Here is an 11,251-nt window from a genome sequence, read left to right on the forward strand (position 1 = left end):
AATATATTTTGAACATACTTTGATATATATGTATATATTGTTATAGGTTCGTGAATCAACCAGTGGCCAAGTCTTACATTTCGACGAAGTAAAAATCTGTGAAAGTGAGTTATAGTCCCACTTTTAAAATCTAATATTTTTGGGATGAGAATACATGCAGGTTTTATAAATGATTTACAAAATAGATACAAGTACGTGAAACTACATTCTATGGTTGAATTATCGAAATCGAATATGCCCCTTTTTATTAAGTCTGGTAATCTAAGAATTAGGGAACAGACACCCTGATTGACGCGAATCCTAAAGATAGATCTATTGGGCCTAACAAACCCCATCCAAAGTACCGGATGCTTTAGTACTTCGAAATTTATATCATATCCGAAGGGTGTCCCGGAATGATGGGGATATTCTTATATATGCATCTTGTTAATGTCGGTTACCAGGTGTTCACCATATGAATGATTTTTATCTCTATGTATGGGATGTGTATTGAAATATGAAATCTTGTGGTCTATTGTTACGATTTGATATATATAGGTTAAACCAATAACTCACCAAAATTTTTGTTGACGTTTAAAGCATGTTTATTCTCAGGTGAATACTAAGAGCTTCCGCTGTTGCATACTAAAATAAGGACAAGATTTGGAGTCCATGTTTGTATGATATTATGTAAAAACTGCATTCAAGAAACTGATTTCGATGTAACATATTTGTATTGTAAACCATTATGTAATGGTCGTGTGTAAACATGATATTTTAGATTATCATTATTTGATAATCTACGTAAAGCTTTTTGAACCTTTATTTATGAAATAAAGGTTATGGTTTGTTTTAAAAATGAATGCAGTCTTTGAAAAACGTCTCATATAGAGGTCAAAACCTCGCAACGAAATCAATTAATATGGAACATTTTTAATCAATAAGAATGGGACCTTTCAGTTGGTATTAGAGCGTTGGTCTTAGAGAACCAGAAAATTTGCATTAGTGTGTCTTATCGAATTTGTTAGGATGCATTAGTGAGTCTGGACTTCGACCGTGTTTTCTTTAAAAATGATTGCTTAACATTTTTGTTGGAGACTATATATTATTAACATGTATATATTTTGTGATATATTAATCTCTTAACATGTTTGATATTGTGTGATAGATGTCTACCTCTAGCACAAATCCCATTGACTCACCTAATAATAATGAAGAGTCGAATATATATTGGACTGATTCACAAGTTCCCGAAGAAGAACCGAAAGAAGAATCAGAACCGGAAGAAGAATCAGAACCGGAAGAGGATGAACCGGAGGAGGAAATAGAACCGGTGGGGGAAATAATAAAACGGTTAAGTAAAAGAAAATCCCCAACCAACCAACCAAGGTTAATTATGGTCAATGGTGTTTCCGCCAAGGAAGCAAAATATTGGGAGGATTACCAATTCTCCGATGAATCGGATTCCGACGAGAATTCCGATGATGTTATAGAAATTGCCCCAACTGAATTTAAAAAGGGAAAAGAAATTAATAAGGGAAAGGGCATAAAAATAGCGAAATCTAATTCCAACCCCGATGAACTTTATATGTATCGTCAACCCCCGAAGCCCTTAAGTTGTAACAATGACCCGGGAACCTCTAAACCACCAGGTTTTTCTAAACCGTTGTGGAAAACGATAGCTCGTATTAGGGGAACATCAAATATCCCTAGAAACTTGGCAAAACGAACCAAAACCGAAGAAGAAGAAACGAGCGAGTCAGAATAAGATAGTTTTATTCGTGTGGTGTAATATATGTAATATATTGTGCTTATGCTTTATGATATATGTAAAAATTGCTTGTATTAATAAGTATTTTTTTTATGAATCTAACTCTTGTCTATTTTACAGTATAAAAACACAAAATGGATAGTCAACCTAATATTTTAAGAGACCTACCCGGAGACATGATTGATGAAATCTTGTCTAGAGTCGGTCAGAATTCTTCGGCACAACTATTTACGGCGAAATCAGTTTGTAAGACATTCGAAGAACGTTCCAAGAATGTCTTGGTTTACAAGAGACTTTCGTTTGAAAGATGGGGGATATCACATTGGGAAACCCATAAGTTACGATGTGTTTACTTTGACGCATATATTGCGGGGAACCCAAATGCTATTTTACGCAACGGGTTAAGAAATTATTTTGACTCAATGTATCCGAATATAGGACTTCATGATTTAGAAAAAGCGGCTAACATGCAACATAAAGAAGCAAGCTATGCTTACGGGTTAGTAATGTTCGCTTCTCACCAAAGTGAGAAAAAGATCATCGGGCTACAACTATTAAACAAAACGTTCCCACAAGTGACGGAGTCGATAATTAGGGTAAGAAATGAGGTTTTTAGGTTATTACGATACTGTTGGTCATTACGTAACCCTCGTCCCTTTGACGACGTTACAAGACGCTGTCTTATCAACGGCCATAACGGTTATGTTCCACAAGACCAAGGATGGGAAGTAGTCCTAGTAAAACCAGAATGCATGACTTGTTTCTGGACGTATGAATTACATGTCTTTATTGCCTTTGCTGAACGACTTGTGTACTGGCTAGAATTATCTTCACAACTATCTTGTATCAAAGTTATTGTGTGCTATATTTCATGCTTTATGTAAAATAAGCGGTATTGTAAGTTTGTAAAATATTGTATAAAAGTTTGAACGCGAAATATTATTATAATCAGTTTTTCATATAGAATTGTAGTATTTGAATTGTATATTAGCTACTAAGTATGAACTTAACGGGTACGTACTACCCGAATTTAAACTTATAAAGCGCTAATATGAAGAAAAAGCTTTTATAAATGAGTTCATATTATGCTACGAAATACTATTAACTACTCTTAATATTCTGTATGATTAACTTGTTCCATTTGACTATTTTGAAGGAAATGGCACCGACTACTCGACACACCGTGAATATGAATGAAGAGGAATTCCGTACGTTTCTAGCTTCAAACATAGCCGCAATACAGGCTGCGCTACATACCAACAATAACCTTGGATCTAGCAGTACAGGAAATCGTATAGGATGCACCTACAAAGAATTCACTGCCTGCAAACCTTTGGAATTTGATGGAACCGAAGGACCGATCGGATTGAAACGGTGGACCGAGAAGGTTGAATCGGTGTTTTCCATAAGTAAGTGTACTGAAGAGGACAAAGTGAAGTACGCTACGCATACCTTCACATGTTCTGCGTTAACATGGTGGAATACCTATCTAGAGCAAATGGGACAAGATGATGCTTACGCACTACCGTGATCAGCATTCAAGCACTTGATGAACGAGAAGTACCGTCCCAGAACCGAGGTCAATAAGCTCAAGACAGAACTTAGAGGGTTACGAACCCAAGGATTTGATATTACCACGTACGAAAGATGATTCACAGAATTGTGCCTATTGTGTCCGGGAGCGTTCGAAGATGAGGAAGAGAAGATAGACACGTTTGTGAAAGGATTACCAGAAAGAATCCAAGAAGATATAAGTTCACACGAGCCCGCCTCCATACAACAGGCATGTAGAATGGCTCACAAACTAGTGAACCATATTGAGGAAAGAATTAAAGAACAGACGGCATAAGAGGCCAATGTGAAGCAAGTCAAAAGAAAGTGGGAGGAAAATGGTGATAAGAATCACCAATACAACAATAATAGCAATTACAATAATAATCGCAACAATTATCCCAACAATCGCAACATCAATCGCAACTACAACAAACGGCCCAACAACAACAACAACAACAACAGCAGCAACTACAACAATCATCCCAACAACAATAACAACCGCAACAACAACAACAACAACAACAACAACAACAACAACAATCAGAAGCAGCTATGCCAAAGGTGTGAAAAGTATCACTCGGGGTTCTGCACCAAATTTTGCAACAAGCGTAAAAGAAATGGTCATAGCGCGGCGAAGTGTGAGGTCTACGGACCAGGGGTTAACAGAACGAAAGGAACAAATGGTGTCGGAACGAGTAATGGCGGAGCAAGTAGTGTCAGAGCAAGTTATGCCAATGTAGTTTGTTATAAATGTGGAAAACCGGGCCACATTATTAGAAATTACCCAAACCAGGAGAACACGAATGGACAAGGCCGCGGAAGAGTTTTCAATATTAATGCGGCAGAGGCACAGGAAGACCCAGAGCTTGTTACGGGTACGTTTCTTATTGACAATAAATCTGCTTATGTTTTATTTGATTCGGGTGCGGATAGAAGCTATATGAGTAGAGATTTTTGTGCTAAACTAAGTTGTCCATTGACGCCGTTGGATAGTAAATTTTTACTCGAATTAGCAAACAGTAAATTAATTTCAGCAGATAATATATGCCGGAATCGAGAAATTAAACTGGGTAGCGAAATATTTAAGATTGATTTGATACCAATAGAGTTAGGGAGTTTTGATGTAATAGTTGGCATTGACTGGCTAAAGAAGGTGAAAGCAGAGATCATATGTTATAAAAATGCAATTCGCATTGTACGAGAAGAAGGAGAACCCTTAATGGTGTACGGAGAAAAAGGGCAACATGAAGCTACATCTTATTAGTAATTTGAAGGCACAAAAACTAATAAGAAAAGGTTGCTATGCTGTTCTAGCACACGTCAAGAAAGTACAAACTGAAGAAAAGAGCATCAATGATGTTCCCGTCGCAAAAGAATTTCCCGATGTATTTCCGAAAGAATTACCGGACTACCTCCACATCGATCTATTGAATTTCAAATAGATCTTGTACCAGGAGCTGCACCAATAGCTCGTGCTCCTTATAGACTCGCACCCAGCGAGATGAAAGAACTGCAAAGCCAACTGCAAGAACTATTAGAACGTGGTTTCATTCGACCAAGCACATCACCATGGGGAGCTCCTATTTTTTTGTCAAGAAGAAGGATGGTACATTTAGGTTGTGTAATGACTACAGAGAGTTGAACAAACTTACCATCAAAAACCGTTATCCACTGCCGAGAATTGACGACTTATTTGATTAGCTACAAGGCTCGTCGGTTTATTCGAAGATCGATTTACGTTCTGGATATCATCAAATGCGAGTAAAGGAGGATGATATTCCAAAAACTGCTTTTAGGACGCGTTATGTTCATTACGAGTTTATGGTTATGCCATTTGGATTGACTAACGCACCAGCTGTGTTCATGGACCTTATGAACCGAGTGTGTGGGCCATATCTTGACAAGTTTCTCATTGTTTTCATCGATAACATACTTATTTACTCAAAGAATGATCAAGAGCACGAAGAACATTTGAGAAAAGTGCTAGAAGTATTGAGGAAAGAAAAACTGTACGCTAAGTTTTCAAAGTGTGCATTTTGGTTGGAAGAAGTTCAATTCCTCGGTCACATAGTGAACAAAGAATGTATCCAGGTGGACCCGGCAAAGATCGAAACCGTTGAAAAGTGGGAAACCCCAAAAACTCCGAAGCATATACGTCAATTTTTAGGATTGGCTGGTTACTACAGAAGATTCATCCAAGATTTCTCCAAAATAGCAAAACCCTTGACTGCATTAACGCATAAAGGGAATAAATTTGAATGGAAGGATGAACAAGAGAAGGCGTTTCTATTATTGAAGAAAAAGCTAACTACGGCACCTATATTGTCATTGCCTGAAGGGAATGATGATTTTGTGATTTATTGTGACGCATCAAAGCAAGGTCTCGATTGTGTATTAATGCAACGGACGAAGGTGATTGCTTATGCGTCTAGACAATTGAAGATTCACGAGCAAAATTATACGACGCATGATTTGGAATTAGGCGTGGTTGTTTTTGCATTAAAGACTTGGAGGCACTACTTATATGGGGTCAAAAGTATTATATATACCGACCACAAAAGTCTTCAACACATATTTAATCAGAAACAACTGAATATGAGGCAGCGTAGGTGGATTGAATTGTTGAATGATTACGACTTTGAGATTCGTTACCACCCGGGGAAGGCAAATGTGGTAGCCGACGCCTTGAGCAGAAAGGACAGAGAACCCATTCGAGTAAAAACTATGAATATAATGATTCACACTAACCTTACTACTCAAATAAAGGAGGCGCAACAAGGAGTTTTAAAAGAGGGAAATTTAAAGGATGAAATACCCAAAGGATCGGAGAAGCATCTTAATATTCGGGAAGATGGAACCCGGTATAGGGCTGAAAGAATTTGGGTACCAAAATTTGGAGATATGAGAGAAATGGTACTTAGAGAAGCTCATAAAACCAGATACTCAATACATCCTGGAACGGGGAAGATGTACAAGGATCTTAAGAAACATTTTTGGTGGCCAGGTATGAAAGCCGATATTGCTAAATATGTAGGAGAATGTTTGACTTGTTCTAAGGTCAAAGCTGAACATCAGAAACCATCAGGTCTACTACAACAACCTGAAATCCCAGAATGGAAATGGGAAAACATTACCATGGATTTCATTACTAAATTGCCAAGGACAGCAAGTGGTTATGATACTATTTGGGTAATAGTTGATCGTCTCACCAAGTCAGCACACTTCCTGCCAATAAGAGAAGATGACAAGATGGAGAAGTTAGCACGACTGTATTTAAAGGAAGTCGTCTCCAGACATGGAATACCAATCTCTATTATCTCTGATAGGGATGGCAGATTTATTTCAAGATTCTGGCAGACATTACAGCAAGCATTGGGAACTCGTCTAGACATGAGTACTGCCTATCATCCACAAACTAATGGGCAGAGCGAAATGACGATACAAACGCTTGAAGACATGCTACGAGCTTGTGTTATTGATTTCGGAAACAGTTGGGATCGACATCTACCGTTAGCATAATTTTCCTACAACAACAACTACCATTCAAGCATTGAGATAGCGCCGTTTGAAGCACTTTATGGTAGAAAGTGCAGGTCTCTGATTTGTTGGAGTGAAGTGGGGGATAGACAGATTACGAGTCCAGAGATAATACAAGAAACTACCGAGAAAATCATCCAAATTCAACAAAGATTGAAAACCGCCCAGAGTCGACAAAAGAGCTACGCGGACAGTAAAAGAAAAGATATAGAGTTTGAAATTAGAGAAATGGTCATGCTTAAGGTTTCACCTTGGAAAGGCGTTGTTCGATTTGGTAAACGGGGGAAACTAAATCCAAGGTACATTGGACCATTCAAGATTATAGATCGTGTCGGACCAGTAGCTTACCAACTGGAGCTACCTCAACAACTCGCGGCTGTACATAACACTTTCCAAGTCTCAAATTTTAAGAAATGTTTTGCTAAAGAAGATCTCACTATTCCGTTGGACGAAATCTAAATAAATGAAAAACTTCAATTCATTGAAGAACCCGTCGAAATAATGGATCGTGAGGTTAAGAGACTTAAACAAAACAAGATACCGATTGTTAAGGTTCGATGGAATGCTCGTAGAGGACCCGAGTTCACCTGGGAGCGTGAAGATCAGATGAAAAAGAAATACCCGCATTTATTTCCAAAAGATACGTCAACACCTCCAACTGCTTAAAATTTCGGGACGAAATTTATTTAACGGGTAGGTACTGTAGTGACCCGAACTTTTCCATGTATATATATATATATATATATATATATATATATATATATTAAATGAAATTGTTATTTACATGATTAAGTGTTTCCAACATGTTAAGCAATCAAACTTGTTAAGACTTGATTAATTGAAATAGGTTTCATATAGACAATTGACCACCCAAGTTGATCGGTGATTCACGAATGTTAAAACTTATAAAAACTATACGATGACATATATATGGTTATATATATAGTTAACATGATTTTATTATAAGTATGTATCTCATTAGGTATTTTAACAATGAGTTATATACATAAAAATGAGACTATTAATTTAAGAAACTCGAAAACGATATATATAACGATTATCGTTATAACAACGTCTTACTAGGTACATATGAATCATATTAAGATATTGATACACTTGGTTAATTATGTTAAATGATAAGTAAATATATTATTAAGTGTATTAACAATGAAATACATATGTAAAAATAAGACTACTAACTTAATGATTTCGAAACGAGACATATATGTAACGATTATCGTTGTAACGACATTTAACTGTATATATATCATACTAAGATATATTATATATCATAATATCATGATAATATTACAATTTAACATCTCATTTGTTATAATAAACAATGGGTTAACAACATTCAACAAGATCGTTAACCTAAAGGTTTCAAAACAACGTTTAAATGTAACGACTAACGATGACTTAACGAGTCAGTTAAAATGTATATACATGTAGTGTTTTAATATATATTCATACACTTTTGAAAGACTTCAAGACACTTATCAAAATACTTCTACTTAACAAAAATGCTTACAATTACATCCTCGTTCAGTTTCATCAACAATTCTACTCGTATGCACCCGTATTTGTACTCGTACAATACACAACTTTTAGATGTATGTACTATTGGTATATACACTCCAATGATCAGCTCTTAGCAGCCCATGTGAGTTACCTAACACATGTGGGAGCCATCATTTGGCAACTAGCATGAAATATCTCATAAAATTACAAAAATATGAGTAATCATTCATGACTTATTTACATGAAAACAAAATTACATATCCTTTATATCTAATCCATACACCAACGATCAAAAACACCTACAAACACTTTCATTCTTCAATTTTATTCATCTAATTTATCTCTCTCAAGTTCTATCTTCAAGTTCCAAGTGTTCTTCATAAATTCCAAAAGTTCTAGTTTCATAAAATCAAGAATACTTCCAAGATTGCAAGTTTACTTCCAAGTTTTCTAAATCCATTCCAAATAATCATCCAAGATCAAGAAACCTTTGTTAATTACAGTAGGTTATCTTTCTAATACAAGGTAATAATCATATTCAAACTTTAATTCAATTTCTATAACTATAACAATCTTATTTCGAGTGGAAATCTTACTTGAAATTGTTTTCGTGTCATGATTCTGCTTCAAGAACTTTCAAGCCATCCAAGGATCCTTTGAAGCTAGATCTATTTTTCACATTTCCAGTAGGTTTATCCAAGGAACTTGAGGTAGTAACGATTTTCATAACATCATTCGATTCATACATATAAAGCTATCTTATTCGAAGGTTTAAACTTGTAATCACTAGAACATAGTTTAGTTAATTCTAAACTTGTTCGCAAATAAAAGTTAATCCTTCTAACTTGACTTTTAAAATCAACTAAACACATGTTCTATATCTATATGATATGCTAACTTAATGATTTAAAACCTGGAAACACGAAAAACACCGTAAAATCGGATTTACGCCGTCGTAGTAACACCGCGGGCTGTTTTGGGTTAGTTAATTAAAAACTATGATAAACTTTGATTTAAAAGTTGTTATTCTGGGAAAATGATTTTTATTATGAACATGAAACTATATCCAAAAATTATGGTTAAACTCAAAGTGGAAGTATGTTTTCTAAAATGGTCATCTAGACGTCGTTCTTTCGACTGAAATGACTACCTTTACAAAAACGACTTGTAACTTATTTTTCCGACTATAAACCTATACTTTTTCTGTTTAGATTCATAAAATAGAGTTCAATATGAAACCATAGCAATTTGATTCACTCAAAACGGATTTAAAATGAAGAAGTTATGGGTAAAACAAGATTGGATAATTTTTCTCATTTTAGCTACGTGAAAATTGGTAACAAATCTATTCCAACCATAACTTAATCAACTTTTATTGTATATTATGTAATCTTGAGATACCATAGACACGTATACAATGTTTCGACCTATCATGTCGACACATCTATATATATTTCGGAACAACCATAGACACTCTATATGTGAATGTTGGAGTTAGCTATACAGGGTTGAGGTTGATTCCAAAATATATATAGTTTGAGTTATGATCAATACTGAGATACGTATACACTGGGTCGTGGATTGATTCAAGATAATATTTATCGATTTATTTCTGTACATCTAACCATGGACAACTAGTTGTAGGTTACTAACGAGGACAGCTGACTTAATAAACTTAAAACATCAAAATATATTAAAAGTGTTGTAAATATATTTTGAACATACTTTGATATATATATATATATTGTTATAGGTTCGTGAATCAACCAGTGGCCAAGTCTTACTTCCCGACGAAGTAAAAATCTGTGAAAGTGAGTTATAGTCCCACTTTTAAAATCTAATATTTTTGGGATGAGAATACATGCAGGTTTTATAAATGATTTATAAAATAGACACAAGTACGTGAAACTATATTCTATGGTTGAATTATCGAAATCGAATATGCCCCTTTTTATTAAGTCTGGTAATCTAAGAATTAAGGAACAGACACCCTAATTGACGCGAATCCTAAAGATAGATCTATTGGGCCTAACAAACCCCATCCAAAGTACCAGATGCTTTAGTACTTCGAAATTTATATCATATCCGAAGGGTGTCCCGGAATGATGGGGATATTTTTATATATGCATCTTGTTAATGTCGGTTACCAGGTGTTCACCATATGAATGATTTTTATCTCTATGTATGGGATGTGTATTGAAATATGAAATCTTGTGGTCTATTGTTACGATTTGATATATATAGGTTAAACCTATAACTCACCAACATTTTTGTTGACGTTTAAAGCATGTTTATTCTCATGTGAATACTAAGAGCTTCCGCTGTTGCATACTAAAATAAGGACAAGATTTGGAGTCCATGTTTGTATGATATTGTGTAAAAACTGCATTCAAGAAACTGATTTCGATGTAACATATTTGTATTGTAAACCATTATGTAATGGTCGTGTGTAAACATGATATTTTAGATTATCATTATTTGATAATCTACGTAAAGCTTTTTGAAGCTTTATTTATGAAATAAAGGTTATGGTTTGTTTTAAAAATGAATGCAGTCTTTGAAAAACGTCTCATATAGAGGTCAAAACCTCGCAACGAAATCAATTAATATGGAACGTTTTTAATCAATAAGAACGGGACATTTCAGCATAGCCTTTTACATATTTATTCGCTAGAAAATCTGTTGACACAAATCACGAGTTTTAGCTTAATCGTTCCGTTATAGTGAATGTTCCTTAATATTCTTTGCTAATTACTTTTTTAGACAAAAGAATTTTTCAAAAAATATTGGCTATTTTACGGCTTGTTCTTAAACCTTTACCAAATACCCCACACTTAGAAAAACATTATCCCTAATGTTCCTTAAAATAGAATATTTTAATATTTTGAT

The sequence above is a fragment of the Rutidosis leptorrhynchoides genome, chromosome 3 (assembly GCF_046630445.1).
Source record: "Rutidosis leptorrhynchoides isolate AG116_Rl617_1_P2 chromosome 3, CSIRO_AGI_Rlap_v1, whole genome shotgun sequence".
Classification (NCBI taxonomy): domain Eukaryota; kingdom Viridiplantae; phylum Streptophyta; class Magnoliopsida; order Asterales; family Asteraceae; genus Rutidosis; species Rutidosis leptorrhynchoides.